This window comes from Dermacentor variabilis, chromosome 7 (assembly GCF_050947875.1).
Source record: "Dermacentor variabilis isolate Ectoservices chromosome 7, ASM5094787v1, whole genome shotgun sequence".
In the NCBI taxonomy this organism is placed as follows: domain Eukaryota; kingdom Metazoa; phylum Arthropoda; class Arachnida; order Ixodida; family Ixodidae; genus Dermacentor; species Dermacentor variabilis.
This window is the reverse complement of record NC_134574.1, coordinates 89,459,797-89,482,285: the sequence shown is the minus strand read 5'-3', so window position 1 is coordinate 89,482,285 and position 22,489 is coordinate 89,459,797.

Sequence of the window (22,489 nt, the reverse complement as noted above, 5' to 3'; positions counted from 1 at the left end):
CGTTTACGATAGGTAGTGAGGCACTGGAAGTGGTAAGGGAATACATCTACATGGGGCAGGTAGTGACGGCGGATGCGTATCATGAGACGGAAATAATCAGAAGAATAAGAATGGGCTGGGGTGCGTTTGGCAGGCATTCTCAGATCATGAACAGCAGGTAGCCATATGTATAATAGCTGTGTCTTACCAGTACTCACCTACGGGGCAGAAACCTGGAATCTTACGAAAAGGGTTCTACTCAAATTAAGGACGACGCAACGAGCTATGGAAAGAAGAATGATGGGTGTAACGTTAAGGGATAAGAGAAGAGCATATTGGGTGAGGGAACAAACGCGAGTTAATGACATGTTAGTTGAAATCAAGAAAAAGAAATAGGGGGGGGCATGGGCAGGACATGTAATGAGGAGGGAAGATAACCGATGGTCATTAAGAGTTACAGACTGGATTCCAAGGGAAGGGAAGCGTAGCAGGGGGCGGCAGAAAGTTAGCTGGGCGGATGAGATTAAGAAGTTTGCATGGACGACATGGCCACAATTAGTACATGACCAGGGTTGTTGGAGAAGTATGGGAGAGGCCTTTGCCCTGCAGTGGGCGTAACCAGGCGGATGATGATGATTATGATGCTGATGATGATACAGAATGGGGGAACAAGTACAACTCCCGAAGAGGATACCAAGTTAAAAACATCATGAGCGATGCCACTTTTACACTGTTGAACCATCACGCTGTGGCTACCTCTGCTGTACCCACAGTATCTAGAACGAACGCTCCAGACCTCAGGTGGTGGTTTGGTCCTGGAATTCCGCAGTGGCGGGTGGAACAAGATACATGGGGCAGTGATCATATGCCAATAATGATTGCTTTGCACAGATCGAGCATAAAGAAAATTCGACGACGTGTAACAGCCACGCATTGGGATAAGTTCCGGGAATCATCGATTGATAATGTACCCTCAGAGCTCTCCGAAATTCTTCCCGCTTTGCAAGAACTGCTGCGGAGGAACACCACTGTAACCATAGTTGACGAGGAACAACCTCAACCAGACCTCGCCCTTTTGCAACTTTGGGCAAAGCGACGTCAGGTAGAAGTGTATGCGTCGAGGAATCCCGATGCACCAGGTCGCCGTGCACATGCTAACCATATAGCGGCGAAGGCGCGTCAGCACGAAAAGCAACTTTCTCGACGACAATGGTATGTGTGGTGCGAGAATCTTGGATCGGGCATTGGAAACAGAGCACTTTGGCGTACGTTCCGGTCAATGAAACGCGGTCATAAGCAACCTGACCCTGCAGCGAGCGTTAGCTTAGCGATGCAGAGTTCGCCATATCAATTTGCAGAACACGCTGCTAGAGCGTTTTTCCCGAAATACGATCACGCGTCACCTATAAACTACCGTGAAATTGATGGGTCTGACACAACTTCCAAATCCGAAATATCCAGCCCTTTCAGCAAGGCTGAACTAATAGCGACGATTGAAACTTCGAAGCAACGAACAACACCTGGTCCCGATGGTATTCCTTATGAGGTTTTCAAGAACATGGATGGAGCAGCTCTGGACGCAATTTTTCAGGCTACTAACAAAGTATGGGAGACTGGAATCGTTCCACCTGATTGGAAGCATTCAATTGTTTTCGCGATTCCGAAACCAGGAAAGTCTCCAAATAGCCTGCAGTCTTTACGCCCAATTTCACTAACCTCAACTGTCTGCAAGCTCGCTGAAAAGATACTGGCCACACGTGTTTCCTGTTGGCTTGAACGCCACGATAAATATCATCCTGCTCAAACTGGATTCCGTTCTTACTTGGGAACTGAAGACGTACTTTCTATCTTGTCAGACGATGTTTTGCAGGTTTCACCACACAGTCACGCTGTGCGCACAGTAGTAGGAACAGACATAACGATAGCTTGTGACAATATAGACCATGAAATCATTATAGCCAACCTCATCGACCTGGGACTTCCACCCCGGGTGATAAGATTTATCTATTCGTTCCTTCATAATCGCACATTTGCGATTAGAGTAGATGGAAGGCAAGAAAGATACCTCACATCGAGCAGAGGAGTCCCACAAGGTTTGGTTTTGGCTCCTCTTCTCTTCAACGTTGCTCCAGTACCTCTAGCCTGGCAACTACATTGGATTCCAGACGTGAGGTTCTTAATCTATGCGGATGACGTCACTTTGTGGTCCGTGCATGAAGATATATCTAGACAAGCTCAACAGCTTCAAGAAGCCCTTGATGTTCTGTACAACTACGCTCAGAAAGCAGGGTTGGAGATTTCCGCCCAAAAATCAAGCTATGTTGTGGTGGCCAACAAGAAAGGACGCACAAGAATCATGCAGCACCCCTTTACATTTAGACTCGGCGCAGTGACAATCCCTGAGGCTTCTGAGGTCCGCATACTGGGTCTCGATATTCACCACTCCGGCAGTGGTGCACACTGGCTCCGTAAACCAGACAGAGTTCGACAAAAACACTTCACCTTATTCCTCGCATTGCGGCAAAAGCAGGCAGAGCTAGTACTGACGTATGTTCGACGACGGGTGCGTGCAGTCTTGCAGCCACGAATTTTATATCAGGCACAATTTCACCGGCAGACTTTGGCACAGCTGGCACAGTTGGAGACGATTAATCGCGATGTTATGCGCACAATCACAGCACTGCCCCGCATCACTCCGATACCAACCTTACAGGAACATGCCCAGCTCAACACAATTGCGGAGCTAATTTTGCACCTTGAAAAAGCACGTGAAATAAAAAAGCAACTTTTTCCGGCTGTCGCTGCGTTGCATGCTCATTTTCAACGCGGCTCTCGGATTGACAATCAACCGTATCCAATGCCTCCCTGGGAATTCACCAGCATCACAACTAATACGCCAACGAAGTTACGACGCAGCGATACAACAGGTATTATTGACGAACACAATATCGTCGATGCATCATGCGCTAACATCTGCAAAGTCTACATGGATGCTGTCATTCTCCCATACGGTGGAAGGACATCATTCCTGAGTACTACGCATAATTTCATCAGCGGCCACCAGCGATATTTATCTACGGAAGCCAGCGCTCTAGTAATGGAACTTCAAGCCATCCACGACGCTGTGCAAGATGCAACATCTAAGCTGCCTACCATCAAGCAACTAGATGTCTTTACTGATTCTTTAGCGGCTTTTAAGGAACTCAAGAAGGCTGCTAAGGTGATGGAAATCTGCGAGACAATACACGCTATGAATAGTAAAACAGCTACTTGCGTCAAGGTACACTGGATTGAAGGCCATTCAGCGAACCCTCACAACATTGCTGCTGACCAGCAGGCACACTGCCCTCCTAATCCTGATCCTCCACCTATTCCCCTCCCACCCCAACCCCGTAACTCGCTCCGGGCCCGTAAAAATGTTCTCCGGCAGGATACACGCGCTCTTATCCCACCGCGTGTCGGCTCCCTCCCCCTTTGCCTCACTAGGGCGGAGGAAGTTGTGCTCAGGAGGCTTCGAGTAGGGGCGGTCCTTACACCGGCTGTTGTCTCAAGGTGGAACTGGTCGCATTTACCACTGGGTGCTGCGTGTCCATAGTGCTCCGTTCCTGTGGTGGAAGCAGATGCAGACCACCTAATATGGACATGTACGGGTTTACAAACGGAGGGCTCGCGTCTCCTACTGCAAACCGGCCTCCGCTCCAGTGTGACAACCAGCTATGATCGCTGGATACGTGACAACAGATGCCACAAACCACTGCTTCAATTCATACACAACACAGCCCTCACAGCACACATATAATACACGTATACGCTCCAAGAATTATGCCTTAAGGGCAAGCTGGTCTGTCGTCAACCTACCTTCCCTGAAACCGCATTGGTATGGGTCTAATATTTTGTTTGTTTCAAGATAGTGGAGCAAGTGTTTATTCACCATCTTTTCAAAGAGTTTGCATAGGCAGCTTGTCAACGCTATCGGCCTATAACTGTTTGCCAAGGAAGGGTCCTTACCCTGTTTCAGAATGGGAATTATAATGGCCTCTTTCCAGACAGAGGGAATCTGGCCGGAAGACCATATGCCATTGTAAAGAAAAAGAAGGGTATTTTGTGTTTCAGATGGCAAGTGCTTTATCATTTCATATATTATTCGGTCAGAGCCTGGGGTAGATTTGTTGCAGCGGTTTAGTGCTGCTTGAAGCTCTGCTATGCCAAATGGTCTATTGTATGCCTCACATTTTACACTTTTTCGTACTAATTGCTGCCGTTATAATCGTGTTTTCTTGTCCTTGAAATGTGTCAGAGTAGTGCGACGAACTGGATATTGACACGTGTACTTATCTTTATCGGGCAACCACGTTTCGCCGCTTAACAACTGTAATCCGACAGCGAGGGACGCGCCTGCATGTATCCGACGTTTCTGGAAAGTTATCGACGCTTCTATCCGCGTGTCTGTTGTCGCCGAACCTTTTGTTATCAGATTTCATCGCGTGACACGAATGGTGTAGAACTTTGTGGAAGACACGCGGGTCCCATCAGTTAATCTGGAACATTCGACGACTGATCTATAAAAGCCGACGCGCTTGACCCGCTGATCAGTTTTCCGACGATCGCCGACCGTGTTCGCCGCTATCGTTGTGCTATAAGTGTAGCCTGTTTTTGTGGGCACAGGTTCGCCCAATAAAAGCTAGTTTTGTATTCCACCGTATTGCTTCTTTCTTCACCGTCACTACCACGTGACATCTGGTGGAGGTGCTTTTCGTGCATTTACAGGACGCCCCCGACAAGCCGTGATCCCAGCCCAGACCGCAAACAGAACACCAACGTAGTCCCGGACCACCGAGCAAGCCGCCGTCTTCAACAGCTGCCCCCGGAGCACGGACTTTTACCTGAGAAGACCAAGAAGATTGTGGCCAAGGAAACCGCAATGGCAGCCCCAGCGTCCCCCATCGTGCTGCAGCAGCCGAGGGAACCACCGACGTTCCGCGGTTCCACATTTGAGGACCCGGAAACCTGGCTGGAAACGTATGAGAGGGTCGCTACGTTTAACAACTGGGCAAGCGACGACAAGCTACGCCATGTCTATTTCGCACTGGAGGATGCCGCCAAAACGTGGTTCGAGAATCGAGAAGCCACCTTGACGACGTGGGACCTCTTCCGAAGCGGCTTCCTGCAAACGTTTCAAAGCGTCCTGCGAAAAGAGCGAGCCCAAGCTCTACTGGAGACAAGAGCGCAGCTGCCGAATGAGACGATCGCGATTTTCACTGAGGAAATGAGCCGTCTGTTCCGCCACGCCGACCCAGAAATGTCCGAGGAGAAGAAAGTACGTCTACTGATGCGTGCTGTAAAGGAGGAACTTTTCGCCGGTATGGTAAGAAGCCCACCGAAGACCGTCGACGACTTTCTTCGTGAGGCGACGAGCATCGAGAAGACACTGGAATTGCGGAACCGGCAATTTGACCGACGCACCAAGCCAACTACTCCGGAATTCAATCACTGGCCACGGACGATTTATGCGAGACCATCAGGGCCATCGTGCGCGAAGAACTGCGCAAGGTCTTGCCATCGTCGCAGCCTCAAGTGGCCTCGATCGCCGACATCGTGAAAGAAGAGGTGCACCGATCGCTAGGAGTTCCTGAGGTGCAACCACAATTACCTCAGCCCCAGCCAGAAGCGATGACTTACGCCGCCGTCGCACGCCGTCAAGCGTCCCCTCCGTGACAACGCCAGGGCCCTGTAACGCCGCAATTCCGTCGTCCACCGCCGCCGCCGCCAGCACGCCCACCCGTCGCCCAGCGCACCTACGCGAGGAAGACGGACATTTGGCGCGCCCCCGACCACCGCCCGCTTTGCTACCACTGCGGCGAGGCCGGCCACGTGGACCGCCGATGCCCATACCGCGACATGGGATTGCGAGGCTTCGCCGTGAACGCACAGCGCCCGAGGGAAGGTGAACGCCCCCGGGACATCGCCGACTACCTCGCCGCTACTCAGTGGAGACCTCGACGACCGTCCCGTTCGCCGTCACCAGGCCGCTACCTGTCGCCGCAGCACCGACCATACACCGGCCCAGCCCGGGGCCGCTCTGCGAGCCCATATCCGGAAAACTAAAAGCAGCAACCGATGGAGGTGCGGTTGCTGTTCGTCGAACTGACGAAGATCCTCCGCCGCCGACGAAGACGACGAAGAAACCATCTCGACGACCTAATGACGACACGCCGCCGTCCCGACGAAGTCAGGAAGCCAAGACTACACCGACGAAAGACGACTTGAAGAAGCGATGTTCCAGCTTCAATTCAACACGACGCAGCCGCGATCCGCCGCCACGACCTAACTGCAACGCCAGACAAAGAACCACCGACCTTGACGTGCTTCTCGACGGCCACGCAGTCACTGCCTTAGTCGACACAGGGGCCAATTACTCCGTAATGAGTGGACACATCGCCGCCCAGTTGAAGAAGGTTAAGACTGCATGGGAGGGCCCCCAAATTCGGACCGCTGGAGGGCACCTCATTACGCCGACTGGAATCTGCACGGCAAGAATTACCATTCATGACCGGACTTACCCTGCCACTTTCGTTATCCTGCAACAGTGTTCACGAGACGTCATTCTCGGCATGGACTTCCTGAACCAACACGGCGCAATCATCGACCTGAAGTCGCAGTCAATAACGCTGTCGGAAGATCAAGCGATACCATCGGAGAGCCCTTGTAGTCACCACGCCTTGAGTGTGCTCGAAGATCAAGTGAGCATCCCGCCTCGCTCCAGCATCGTTATTTCGGTCGGCACCGAAACACCCGCTGATGTAGAAGGCGTCATCGAAGGCGACCAACGTCTACTACTCGACCGTGAAATTTGCGTCGCAAGAGGGATCGCTCGACTGCACGGAGGAAACACGAGAGTGTTGCTGACAAACTTCAGCCAGGAGTTCAAGCACATCAACAAGGGCACGACGATCGCATTCATCGAGGAAATACAGGAAACCAGCGATGCCTTTGTCCTCTCGGATTCTGTTGCATCTACCCCGACGACCGTAGTTCCCGAGCCAGACTTCAACATAAATCCAAGTCTCCCCATGATTAAGCAGCAACAGCTCAGAAGTCTGCTTCGACGATACAAAGACTGCTTTTCGACGTCATCAAGGATTCGACAAACACCAGTCGCAAAGCATCGCATAATCACCGAAGAGAGCGCTCGACCACTACGCCAGAGCCCTTACCGAGTTTCGACGCGAGAACGCGAAGCTATAACACAACAAGTCGACGAAATGCTGCGCGACGACATCATCCAGCCGTCGAAAAGCCCGTGGGCGTCTCCAGTTGTTTTAGTGAAGAAAAAGGACGGAACCCTACGTTTCTGCGTCGATTATCGTCGACTGAACAAAATCACGAAGAAAGACGTATACCCCCTTCCACGGATAGACGACGCATTAGATCGGCTCTCCAATGCTAAATACTTCTCATCGATGGACCTCAAGTCTGGCTACTGGCAAATAGAAGTCGACGAAAGGGATCGCGAAAAGACCGCCTTCGTCACGCCAGACGGCCTCTATGAATTCAAGGTTATGCCATTTGGACTGTGCTCGGCGTCTGCAACGTTCCAGCGCGTGATGGACACGGTTTTAGCAGGATTGAAGTGGCAGACCTGTCTTGTTTACTTGGATGACGTCGTCGTCTTCGCCGGAAATTTCGACGATCACCTTAAGCGGCTTGCGACAGTATTAGAGGCCATCAAGTCATCAGGGCTCACCCTGAAGCCGGAAAAGTGTCGCTTTGCTTACGATGAGCTTCTATTCCTAGGCCATGTCATCAGCAAATCTGGAGTGCGCCCCGACCCGCAGAAGACAGCTGCCATCGCAAAGTTCCCGCAGCCAATCGACAAGAAGGCAGTGCGCAGATTCCTTGGCATGTGTGCCTACTATAGGCGCTTTGTCAAGGACTTTTCGCGCATCGCGGAGCCGCTAATACATCTAACGAAATCTGATGTCGAGTTCAATTGGGAAACGCCGCAGGCCGACGCATTTCAAGAGCTCAAACGACGCATGCAGTCGCCGCCGGTACTTGCACACTTCGACGAGGACGCCGATACTGAAATCCACACTGACGCCAGTAGCCTAGGCCTCGGTGCCGTCCTAGTCCAGAGGAAAGAAGGACTTGAACGGGTGATATCGTATGCTAGCCGGTCGCTGTCAAAAGCGGAAAGCAATTATTCTACGACTGAAAAGGAATGCCTCGCCATCATTTGGGCTACAGCTAAATTCCGCCCTTACCTCTATGGCAGGCCATTCAAAGTCGTCAGCGACCACCACGGGTTGTGTTGGCTAGCTAACTTAAAGGACCCTTCAGGACGGCAGGCGCGGTGGAGCCTCAGACTACAAGAATATGACGTAACGGTAATATACAAGTCCGGAAGAAAACACTCCGACGCCGACTGCTTATCACGCGCCCCAATCGATCCCCCGCCGCAAGACGACGTGGACGGCGACGCCTTCCTTGGGATAATAAGCGCGGAAGACTTCACTAAACAGCAACGAGCAGACCCGGAGCTAAAAGGCCTCGTCGAGTATTTTAAAGGGAACACCGACGTTGTCCCTAGGGCATTTAAGCGCGTGTTGTCTTCGTTCACGCTACGAAACAACCTGCTCGTGAAGAACTTCTCACCAGTCCACGCCAGCTACCTTCTTGTGGTGCCGTCAGCGCTCCGTCTAGAAATACTGCATGCCCTACACGACGATCCAACCGCTGGGCACCTCGGATTCTCCCGGACGCTGTCGAGGATACAGGAAAAGTATTACTGGCCGCGTCTGACCGCCGACGTCGCCCCTTACGTCAAGACATGCAGAGACTGTCAACGACTCAAGACACCGCCGACAAGGCCACCAGGATTACTACAGCCGATCGAACCTCCTCGTCGACCATTCCAGCAGATTGGGATGGATTTGTTGGGGCCGTTTCCGATGTCAACATCCAGGAATAAGTGGATCATCGTGGCGACGGACTATCTCACCCGCTTTGATGTAACCAAAGCTCTACCAAAAGGCAGCGCAGCTGAAGTGGCGAAATTTTTCGTCGAGAACATCCTGCTGCGACATGGTGCCCCAGAAGTCCTCATCACCGACAGAGGAACGGCTTTTACAGCAGAGCTCACCCAAGCCATTCTGCAGTACAGCCAGACGAGCCACAGGAGGACAACTGCCTACCATCCGCAGACGAATGGTCTCACGGAGCGCCTGAACAAGACCCTCGCCGACATGCTAGCAATGTACGTCGACGTCGAGCACAAGACGTGGGACGCGGTCCTGCCGTATGTCACCTTCGCCTACAACACGGCGGTGCAAGAAACGACACAGATCACGCCATTCAAGTTGGTTTACGGCAGGAACCCGACGACGACGCTCGACGCCATGCTGCCGCACGTCACTGACGAGGAGAATCTTGACGTCGCTACCTATCTCCAGCGCGCCGAAGAAGCCCGACAGCTCGCCCGCCTACGGATCAACACCCATCAGCGTACCGACAGCCGACACTACAACCTCCGACGACGCTTCGTCGAGTACCAGCCCGGCGACCGTGTTTGTGTATGGACCCCGATACGCCGGCGAGGACTCAGTGAGAAGCTGCGGCGACGCTATTTCGGACCCTACAAGGTCATCCGACGTATTGGCGCACTAGACTATGAGGTCGTGCCAGACGGCATTTCGCACTCACAGCGGCGCCGCGCACGATCTGAAGTGGTCCACGTGGTGCGCCTTAAACCATTTTACGGACGCTGATGAACTTCCTTTAGTTTGTTTTCTTCGCTACGAGTGCTTTTCTTTGTTACTTTCGTTTGTTTACAGCATCTCGGTCGATGCTTTTTAAGAGGGGGGTAATGACACGTGTACTTATCTTTATCGGGCAACCACGTTTCGCCGCTTAACAACTGTAATCCCACAGCGAGGGACGCGCCTGCATGTATCCGACGTTTCTGGAAAGTTATCGACGCTTCTATCCGCGTGTCTGTTGTCGCCGAACCTTGTGTTATCAGATTTCATCGCGTGACACGAATGGTGTAGAACTTTGTGGAAGACACGCGGGTCCCATCAGTTAATCTGGAACATTCGACGACTGATCTATAAAAGCCGACGCGCTTGACCCGCTGATCAGTTTTCCGACGATCGCCGACCGTGTTCGCCGCTATCGTTGTGCTCTAAGTGTAGCCTGTTTTTGTGGGCACAGGTTCGCCCAATAAAAGCTAGTTTTGTATTCCACCGTATTGCTTCTTTCTTCACCGTCACTACCACGTGACAATATGCGTTCAAAATGTGCGCCTAGAAAGTTCGCCTGGTCTTCCATACTATTTCCCTGTGTATTTACTAAAGGTTGCGAGTAAGGTTGTCGACCTTTTATTCTGTTCACTCTATTCCAGACCTTTGTCTCATCCGTGTAAGAGTTAATTCCTGATATATATTTTTGCCAACTCTCTCTTCTAGCTTGTCGGCGCGTTCTCCTTCCCTGAGATTTGACATGCTTGAAATGAACAAGGTTTTCTGCCGTCGGAGAATCGCAGAGCAACCTCCATGCTTTGATCTGCAATTTACGCGCGTTAAGACACTCCTCGTTCCACCACGGACCACGGCGCTTGTTAGATGATTCCTTTGTTTCTGGGATACATTTGGTTGTGGCATCAATCAGAAAAAAGGTGAAGTATTCAACCGCAGCTTCCAGGCTTAGAACAGAGATGTCAGCCCACGATATGAGAGTAATTTTTTGGAACTGTTCCCAGTCGGCTGAATGAGTTTTCCACCGAGGAAACTGTGGGGGACATTCATTCACCTTCGGTGTAGACAGAACTATGGGGAAATGGTCGCTCCCGTACGGATTTCTAATAACATTCTATTTAAGATCAGGCAAAAGGGTGGGAGTTGCAATACTGAGTTTTATAGAATAATAGGTTTTATGTGCAGTATTATATTATGTAGGTGCCTTACTATTCAAAAGACATGCACCAGAAGAAAAGAGAAACTGTTCAATCAGTCGACCTCGCACATCGCAAAGAGAGTCACCCCGTAGGTTGCTGTGCGCTTTTAAATCTCCTAGAAACAAATCGGGTTGGGGTAATTGATCTATTAATGTATGGAATTGATGTTTATGGAGCTGATAATGCGGGGTCATGTACAGAGAGCAGATGGTAATAAGTTTAGAAGTATGGCTCGAACGGCCACTGCCTCTAGGAGCGTTTGTAGTTTAAAATCGGAACGCTCGCGTCTCCTACTGCAAGCCGGCCTCCGCTACTTTGTGACAACCAGCAATGACCGCTGGATACGTGACAACAGATACCACAAAACACTGCTTCAATTCATACACAACACAGGCCTCACAGCACACATACAATACACATATACGCACCAAGAATTATGCCTTAAGGGCAAGTCTTTATCGCAATAAAAAAAACAATAGTAAGCGCGTAGTGTGCTTAGACCTGCGACATATTTGGCCCACTACACTTTGAACTCTTACATAGGCAGAAACTGCACGATCGTGTAACAAAAACAGAAAAAGAAATCGGAAATAAAAGCTACCGCATAGGGAGGAGTTTCATTACCATAAAACGAAAAAAGTTGATAAGTGCAATGTGTATTAGGAAAAAATAAAATTTAACTTGTAGCGTAGTGAGTGATGCAAGAAGAAATACTCAACATCAGGACATTTTGCATAGAAAATTATTATGTGTGAATAATTGCTATGAACAGAAATAAGCAGTCCGCTGCATAAATATTCAGCCTATATAGTAAGCTGTGTTGATTATTATGTTGATAAACTGATCCCCCAATTATACGAAGATCCATCTTTTCAAAACACGGACACATCAGACTTACCTGACCCACCCATCCATAATACACTTTGCGCTACCGCAGCCCTCTAAGGGTTCCCCGCATTTCCGCTGCCTCCTCCGTTAAGTGCACACTGTTGTGGGTCCCGGCCTCGTCACTACAAAATAAATTCTTTTTAATTCATAGCAGTGGCATATTAAAGCTATCACATTGTGAACACATGCAAGGGCATCTCAAAATAATCACAGAAACAATGTAATTGGGAAGGGTGGCGACAGAGGAACCCCTTTATGAAAGTAAAATTTTTATTATACACGCAGCAGCAGCGCATTACAAAGAAATGTTTGTGCACATCCGAATTTCTTTTGTTTCATGACTTAGTTTATGCAACTTTCTCATATCATGTTTAGTTACGTATAAGGTACGTCAAAACATGTTGTCTTAGAAATTAAGCTTTACTAGTAGCAAGCATTGTTTGCTAAAATTTTTTGAGAACTGCTCGTAAACCGAAGACCTCATAAGCAAAGATTGTTTAAAACATTGTAGCATTTAAAAGCGGGGAAATGTCATTGCAGTAATAATCGGTGAAGGCGCAGGTAAGTCGTTACTATTCAACTTCAGCAGAAAAGTGTGAGCTCGTGCACAGGCGCACATGATGAACATGATTATTTCCGAATGTAATAATGCTCATCGGAAGAAAAGGCTTATTAAGATTTTCAATTTTGTATTGAGGCAATAAACTTGCGTGATTAAACTCTGACAACGGGTCTCCTCAAGCATCAGCACAGTTTCCACTGTTTTCGTAGGAAGTATATTTCCCATGTTTGCGTTATATATCTCATGTTCGATAGAAATACGCATTATTTCATTGCGACGTCTACTAAACTTCCCACAACAAGACACAAAGGGAAGGCACTCCCCGGCATGGCAATTTTTGGTCCCCATTCCCTGGCACGCCACGCATAAGGCGAGTTTGCAGCACGACACAAGCTATCTTCTGGCACTTTTGTGCATGCCAACTACGTCCCATTTCAATACAGCGAACACAAAAACACACGTCCAAACATAAGCATCATAACAGCGCAGAAGTAGCAGCACGTTGTGTGTTGAAGATGGAGAAACAGCAACAGCACCACCTGCATACTTGTGGGACTGTTGTAGCCTCCGTTATACTTGAAATATTAACAAGCACACTCACCTTTTCCCCCATGTTGCGCACAACTACGTGTAGATGTTACGAGACAAAAATAACCATCGAACGGTCCATATTGTACGCTATTATTTAGCGTAAAAAATTTTTGACGGATTTCCGATTTTTAATAACTTCTGTCGTATGCAGCAAGCAAAAACGGCCTTCGAGATTGAGCTATCCTAAGGAAGTTGTCGCTGGAGGGTGATTTTAACGATTGATTCGAGTTCGGTCCGCTGTATTGAAGTCCCTCCATGTTTCGCGCTCCTGCTTGAGCCACCTGTGCCTCACTTCATTTTAAATAACTTTCTACTGTCGTCAACAACAACTGTAGCCTCTGTATTTATCGACACGGTATAAGGAGGTACGCTTGTGCAGAGTGCGACATTTCCGTGTGCGTTGTTACTGTTTCAGTCTGAAAGCCTCAAATCTACGAGGGTTCGGAAAAACGGGTCCGTTCCGGCGACGACCTGGAGTGACGTGTTCCATGGAAACCAACGTAGCTGGCAGTGCGCTTAGGCGCCTCTTCTTTGGGTGCAGCAGGACCAGTCAAAACAAGAGTGGGTAACGCTACACTCGGGCACCTGCCTCGATACCCGCCGGGACCAGAAAACGACTCCGGGTGGCTGACGGTGTGTCCTGGTGCAAGCGTCTGCGGTCGCATCTGGAAGCTGCCGACAAGACCGAGCGTGGCTACAGTTCATGTGGCCACCAGAAGTGCTGGCGGCAAAATTAGTCTCGCAGAAGGCGGCGAAGCTTTTCGCCAACGGGATGGCCTCGCCCCTTGATCCAGAGTGGTAAGCGTCGCTCCCCGGTACCAGAACGCGGACAGTTTCGATAGCTGACATACAGGCACACAGTCCACATACTGTGAGTGCACCGCCACGAGACAACTCTTGGGATAGTCGTCTACCAGGTGAAAACAGACACACGTAGGATAGCTAACTTTACCGCGCATGCACGGACGGTTAGGAGAGGGTTACGCCGCCTTCCCTTTATATGCTTAAGTTTTCTATGTATTTTTTTGTTTTCTGCTGTGCATTCGAATGTCATTTGTGATCCCACATGAATAAGATAAAGACGATGTCTGTTCACTATGCATACCTCACCCGGCACTGAGCTTCTGGGCAACGAAACCTTCCCATTTCCTAAAATAATCTCTGATACCGGCTATTCTATGTGTCTTATTGCAGCGCTGCCTGCATCATTCCCCCCAGAATGTATCGATAACAGACTTTATCGAAACAAATCTATATGCAGGTTGTTTTCAGAGTGGAAGATTCTTTCTAGGTGAGATCGCAGTGACGAGACGCTTAAGGTGAATACTCTTCTTTCTTCTCGATACAAGACACTTCAAATGTTTCTTTATCTGCGTGCCTGTTGAGCTGTCTGAGCACGTGAGTGTACCGAAATTGCGCGGTGCACGAGCACCTACGGGAAAGGTCAGCCTTTCGGTCAGCCGAAAAGGTTGCCACCAGCGGCTCACGCACTGACAGCCGCCCTCCGTTCCCTCAATGGATTGTTCAAACACTGACCCATTTTTAAACACCGGCACTGGTAAACAACGCCACAAGTATTGATTATTTCAATATAGTTTTTAACAAGAAAGTGTTTTATGCCGGCTTCAGCGATCAACTTCCTGTAGCGGATGGGACGTCGTCGTGAACGCGTAAAATATGCTCTCTTGACAGGAATAGCGGCGCCACCTAGGAGCGGTGAAGCGAAATACTGCGTCATGACACTAACGAGCGCCGACAGTAGTGTTCTCACCGCAGCTAATATGGGCGTCTTGCGCTGGAGTTTGAGGTATCATAGCGGCGCGTGGTGGCGGCGCGCGAAACGTTATCTGGGTAGTACCAGCTTAGGTAGTATTGAGCCCTGGCTGTGGCGAAGCACGTTTCTAGCCCGAGTTTTGCGTCGATTCGCGCTCACAGCTATAATTGAAAAAATGTCGATGCGTTTGTTGAAGCTCCGAACTCTTTCTCACCTTTTATTTTCCTTGCCCAAAATTTTGTAGAATATTGGCGAAAATTTATTGTACTTGTCCAGCTAAGGTAGAAGGCACTGATCCATGTTTGTTTTCAAAGAGAAATTGTATGATCCAGAGAGTGAGATGGTGTTCATATCAAAAGATGTAAGTAGTGTGACTGCTGAAATTGTAAAGTTTTTGAAATTGTTTCTTCGGATGCAGGGAAATACAGAATCCACAGAATAAATATGCAATCGCAGCATGGTTGACTTGTGATAGCTGCAAAATATTTGAAGCCTTGGAGGTTCAGTTGATCACCTAAAAAAGTTCGAATATTTTGCAGAAAGCTCCATGTTGAAGTTGAACAAATTAGCTTTGGTGGCCGGCACAAAAGTATATTTTACCCATAATTACATAATCCTACATGTCTGCAATGCAAGTGACAAGTTATGAAAAGGTAGTATTCTTTAAGTGCGATAACTTATTTTTTGTTCATTTGTGGATCACACATACAGAATAAATAAATGAAGCCTTGTCATCTAGGAAGGAAAAATTGTTAATATAATTAGCCACAAAAACTAGTGAACAAACAGTCACTGCAATTTCTTATCATTACATAGGTAGGTGACGTCAAGCACCATAGCCTTGACTCTTACTCTTGCAACATGAACGTGAAAACTAGTCGCCAACGACATCAGACTACATCAGACTGAACACGACACATATTATTTTTATGGATGAGCATGTTCCGACTCTGAAACAGTGGTAACATGCAACTCCACAAGACTTTGTTCATATTCGTGTAGTTTTTAATTTTTAATTATGAAGGTGTTTTCTACTTGCATTGTCATTACGTTCCAGTGAGCAGGGCAGAAAGTGTCGTGCTCCCTATATGTCAGATTGCATTGCAGTGCGACATGTTCTTTAAAATACTTTGCGTGAACAGTATCAGCGCTCTTTCTGAATTTACTGTCTACGTGATCGCAGATATTTTTTGTAAACTGCATGAAACACATCTTCTAGCACTGCAGGACTCCCTCACGAAGTAAACACATGTCAATATTTTATGTGCAATGACCGTGTGGTTTAGCCAGCCCACACCAAGCACAAGCCTCCTTGTTTTAGAGCATGCGTCTCGTGGTAATGAAATGCCGACGCCAAGAGTGCTTTTCTGTCGTGTGTGTTACAGACCAAGCCAGCTTTGTTGTCTTCATGTGCGCACCTCCAAGAAAATCCAGCGCTGACAAAAATTCAAACAAGAATTGTTTGTATTTCAAAATAATGCCTTCATTTTGAACTTTACACATGCTTAGCATACATGTAGAGCTATCGAATAATGTATCACTTACTTTTGTCCAACGCTGCTTTACATTGAACATGAAGCTTCTTGCAAAAGATTAGGATTTTACAGTTTCTTTGCAGGTGATCAGCTGAAACTTCAGAGCCGCAAAAATTTTTCTGCTCTACTAAGTCACCTGGGCTACCATTCTGTATTTAATTTCTGTCTTCTGAATTTTCTGTAACGAAAAAAGTTAACGCATTAGAATTTTACTTGCTTTCACCGCTGCCAAAACCACTCCGAGTATTCAAATATTTCAGAAATTCCCTATTTTGTAAATTGCTTCACTTCACCGTATTTCCATGCACAGCATTTGATAGCCTCAACCAATACAATGTGCATTTGGAGAAGAATGTTTATTGACGCCCTCTAGTTCCGCTCAGCAGGAAAACAAAACTGTTACCAAACTGCTGCAATATCTTTCGCAAAAATAAATAAAGGTGGCGAAGGAGTTTTGAACTCCAGTAAACATGTGGCAATATTTTCAGCTTTATCTGTGGTGTCTAAAAAACGCTCCTACATTCGGCATGGAAGGAGAGACCTGCAACTGCATCTGTGCCATTGTCAGAGTTGTTCAGTAAAAAGTGCATTTTACATAACTTGATAAGCATGGTTTATTTTGCTATGTAAAATACATAAGTAAGAATTAATAGGTATCAGTTGGCCTAAATTTAAAGTGCAACAAAAACTTCCGGTAATGGCAATGGCGTTTCACGTGTGCATGAACCCAAATTTTTTTGTGAATTCTTTCTATATTCTTTGGGAGTGAACACGATTGACTTGGAACTCGCACAAGAAATAATTTTGTAGTATTCCAGCACGTCACTAATACCTGTGCTTTTTTCATATAAAAATCTGAAGGAGTCAATATGACTAACTCGCTTTATTTGAAATGACCTGCACAGGAACGATACTATAGAAAAAATCAACTGGATCATGCGACAGCAATGCAGCATAATAAACTGCTCCCATAGCACCACTTATTGCAACTGCCGTTTCAAAAGTAGATAAGGCTTACTGTAACCGGCACAGACCATTCAACCAACAAATAAGGATTGTACAGCGTGATCTTTTTCAGTTTTACAGATTTTTTTATGTTGCATGTGCCAGGTAGCATAATTCTTGCTGTTGAGCTGCATAATTCAAAGGTGGGCATTACTAGCACAAGAAATGGAAATACATTCAATTGATTCTCACAAATTTCCTAAATCATTTATAGCATTACGGCACATATTGCAGTTTACAAATTGTAGGCAGTGAGCTTCAAAGACGTATTCACTTGAAATTAATTTCCAGGATGACACCAGTTTCCAGATTTTTCCATAAATGTAGGACAAAATACATGGCCACTCCAGTTACTTTCGTGTTTCAATGCATAACAGTGCGCTTTGTCAAAAAAGTAAGTACAACAACAGTGCAATTCTACGGCCAGTTTCATGGCATCTCTCTCGTTACTGGTGTCATCCTGGAAATTCATTTTAAGCGCATACACCTAGGCGTACGAAAACTGGAAAACTCGTTGGCAGCAGTGCGTACATGTGGAAGGGTGCTACTGTGAAAAATTGCAATCGTTTGTCCTATTCTCGTGAATAATTTTTCTTAAATGAGTCCTACTACTTTCAGAACAGACCCTGTATTATGCTTGCCAACGTTATTTTCTACCTCGACTGAGCTTCACTGGCATGGTTCCAGACTCACGAAGATGAGATATCGAGCTGGGATCTCTTCAAAGAGAAGATACGCAACCTTTTTGGCAATCGGTTCGGTCACCAAATCATCGCCAACAAAACCCTTGTCACACGTATACAGACGTCGACCGAGTCCTGCATGTCGTACAATCTCGATGTCTTGGGACTTTGTGCCAAGGCTGAACCGAACATGTCTGAGAATGACAAGGTTAATCAAGTTCTTAAAGGCACTGCTGACGACGTGTTCAATTTACTGGTGTTTACGAACGTCACCAGCATCGATACGATCCTCAAGGAGTGCCGCCGTCTCGACTATGCTAAAAGCTGCCGACTATCCCAGCACATCATGCGACTTCCCAACACAGCTGCTACGTCATCTTGTGGCGAGCTCTTCCACCAGCCATCCTGGTGTGACAACTTAACCCGCATCATTCGTCATGAAGTGGAAGCAGCACAACCTGCGGCCCCTTCATTGGCGTCATCTGATCATTCTACGAAGAAAATCGCCTTGATCCAGGCCGTCGTCCGTCAGCAGTTGTGCAACATCGGCCTGCAATTCATTCGTTCCGTAGGCTCGAAACCACTTTCTCCACGCACGTTCCCACCCCGCTCTTCTTATTCCTCTTATAGACAGCGTAACCCCTCCGAATGGCGGCGCTCTCGGACCCGCGGAAGTATCGAGGAACCAAGACCTCGCGGAGTACAACGCACGAGACTGGCGTAGTGGCCGCGTCGCGGTAAAAGCTTGTCCTCCCTGCGTGGAGGGAGCCTAACCGATTCTGCAGGCATTTTTAATAAAGTTGTTCTCTCTCTCTCTCTCTGACGCATTGGACATGTCGCTCGCCCCTGCCGCAGCCGCTGGACTTCTCCGACGTGCTACTCTCCTGATTACCACCCTCGTCCCTCTAGCGCGTCCTTTTCCTTCGCTCCTTCTATGCCTGCCCCATCATCAGACCCTGTGACACCTTCGACACGACCGCGCTACTCCCGCTCGCCTTCTCGCTCTCGCCGTCAATCTCGTTTGCCACCGTCATGCCATGCTCCTTCTCCGACCTACTCACCGCACCCCGACCGGAAAATTAGATAGTGCAGCTTCTTGAGGTGAAGCTGCAGTGACGACAGTGGCACGAAATCCTCGCTTCACCTTACCCACGAACAAGGATCTTGGATACCTCGTGGATGCCAGAGGTGTCCTTATTTGAAAGTTACTTGAAACATTTATTAAAACATATAAGGCACGCATGTTTCTGCACACTTGATCAGCCGTAAACTTAAAACCTCTGCATTTTTTAACAATCAGCAGGATAAACTATTAAAGAACCCCAGGTGGTCAAAATTTCCGGAGTCCTCCACTACGACGTGCCTCATAATCAGAAAGTGGTTTTGGCACGTAAAACCACAAATATTATTATTATTATTAAGATAAACTATGGCTTGCGCTTGTACGGTTGACTAAAAGCAACAGAAGGAAAGAAGGGCGTATTTACATGAAATATAAGTATACGAATAGGAATAATTGCAATGGCCAGTAGATGTAGCACTCTGCTGCTGAACAAAATGTTGAGGCTTCAACCGTCTGCGGTGTTGCCGCAGCGGAAAGAAACGCCAAGGCGTTCCATTCCTAAATTTATGTAAGCATAAAAAAAGAGCAGGCGGTATCACATGATCGAGCGTCTTAATTATGTCACTTAATATATCTGCTCGTGTTGCAGACACATGATGTCAACAGCATAGCTGCACGTCTGCTGTCTCTATCTTGCCAGAAGAGGTTGTTTTAATGCTTAAGAATTCGTTGGTGAGTATCCAAGCAAAATTTGTCAGTCGAGTGATGCCTTACATCTACAAAATGAATGCATAATTGGTCAAGTTACCGCATGTAATTCTTATGATACTGTAAAATTGGTAGTGTAAAAGAACAACAAAATAAAATGCAACTGACCCAGGCACCGTAGCGTGGCAGACAGATGCCTGTATGAGCTTCTTTACATTTATGCGAGTGGATGTTGCTGTGGCCGCAATTTACATCACACCCGGCTCCAGTCAATACGATATTAAGAGGTTTCTCTAATTTCCATAGTTTCCTACAGTTCTACAGGGATGCGGAAACGTTCTTTGCCGCTCACGCTCTCAAATTTTTGGAGGACGTTTCAGCTTCGCCTTTAACATTGGAACGCGATAGCATTCAAAGATCCCTGACTGCTCCTCACGCCTCCAGGCGACTGCAGCTTATGCCATCGCAGTGGTTACAGGGAAACGCTGGCTGCGAACGCTATGCACCAGGGCGAGGTTTCTGGTAGAAACCCGGCCTCTTCCATGGACCGCGATGCTGCGGAGGCGAGCGCCATCTGTAGGTGTTACAGGGAACGGAGCGCACCGCTTATAATTGGCCTTTCAGATTTGCGCGCGCCGGGACACGGAAATCTCGGAGGCCTTAGCCACTTCATGAATGGTAGAAACGCTGGAAATGAGATTTGTGTTAAGAGGAAGCTTTAGGGGCTCGGGCCCAACTCCGACACGGCCTATTCAAATAGTTGTAAAGCGCAAAAACGTTTTTCTGAGATAACCGCTGGGCCGATTTTATTGAAATTTGTTGAATTTGAGAGAGAAACTTAAATTGTAGTGACTGTTGGAAGGGGATTTTCATTTAAATCATTAATTTCGGTAAAAGGATTTTCAAAAAATTCTAAGTTTTAAAAATATAGAAGCCCGAAGTTTACAACTTCATAGCTCTACATCAAGAACAGGTATTGCAGTTCTGTAAACGGAATCCATTATATCATTGAAAGCGAACAAATTTTATATGTTAGTTTATATTTCATGTAGATTTCTTATGTTGTTTACAAGGGTTCTACAAGAGCTGTACTTCCGTATTGTTCAATTTTTTGAGATCGATGTGCGACATATCAATTTTGTATGCTTTAGATGTGCTATTAGATACAATACACAGTATAGTATAACCATCTTTGGTTGCTGAGTTAGAGATGTACACTTGGCACTTTTGTTTTATGAAAATTTGAGACTTTTGCTGATTTTTAATAAAGATTGACCAAAAAAATCGAAACCAACAGTCACTAGATTTTAATTTTTTTGTTTAAACGCAGAAACCTCGTCAAGTTTGGTGCAGTAGTTGCCGAGAAACACGAATTCTTTGATTATGTGTATTTAGATAGGAACACCGGAGCTAATGATCCCTCTTGAGAGTTTCCGCGTAGTAGAATTATGTTTTCTCATATAATGAAATTACAGTGCGACGCTACAATGCATAGGTGTGTGTGTGTCGCACTTCACGATTTGCGGACGTATCTTACAGAGACAAATTAAATTAGTTTATTAAATTTCTTGCGCCACATGGCGAGGCTACGTGGTTAGATATGCGTGGTTTGCAATGATTTCGGCGTCGGCATCCCGCGGGACGCGGACGCTGGTTTTTTTGCGACACGGGGCCCTTAACATTATCTGTTAGAATACGTGCGTTCCAGGATGCCCTATATGTGGAAAATAGCTATATGATTCAAAAAGGTCATACATGTGATCGTTATCTTATCCTAATATAAGATAGAGAGCGCTAGAAAATTTTATCGACGATTACGATACTCCCTAATGAGAAATTTGAGCGCAGCTTTATTCGTGTGGTCATTTCGCGATATGTTGAGGCAAAAAAATTGAGTGAGACATGTAGGAGGAGTCGACAATCGTCAAAAATCTGATCCGTGGGTCAAGTGCGTCCTCTCTTATGCATGACATTTCGAAGGTTCAAGTGTAATTGTTAGTGACTTGTGGTTCGTGAAAGTATTACGCATATCGTGTCTCGATAAAACACTCGCAAACAATCACAATCGAAAGAAGTGCGAACGATAACAAACCAAGCTAACGAAACGAGTGCGAGCGAGAGCTGAAGCGTGCAGATACTGCGAGTTGAGCGGTGTGGCTGAGACCACACAACAGTGCACTTCGACAGGTCCGGCGGGTCCGCATGACACCACTTTCACGCGCACACGTCACTGAATGGGCGCGCTCATTGGCCATAGGTTTCGCGGCTCATGTCTTTAATCTCCCGGTGCGTGTTCTTTTTTCCATCTTTAGTTGTGTTACGCCGTCGACGCCGAGGCTCACTGCAGGAACGCTCGCCTAAGAGCGGCGCTTCAAAAAGTGTTTACGTCGCTGGTGCCGCGTCAAAGTCGTCACAAATGAGAAAAATAAGGGGCACAATACATTTAATCTTTATAATAGTGTATTAGTAGATGATTGGCAGCGTTAGAAAAAAAATCTCTGTGACCTTCCACTACATGAAGAAGGAAGACCAGCGAAGCCCTGCATGTGGGCCCCTTAATGGCGAACGGCACCTCCGCTGCGGGCCGGCTCGGCATTCACTATATTCGGGATCGGCCCACTTATGGGGAGTGCTTAACGCCTGCTTCACCTCCGCCACGGGTCGGCCCGGCCTTGCAGTATCTCCGGAATGGGCCCACGTTTGGGGTGTCTTCATTTTCTTTTTTTGCTCACAGCAACGACACGAAA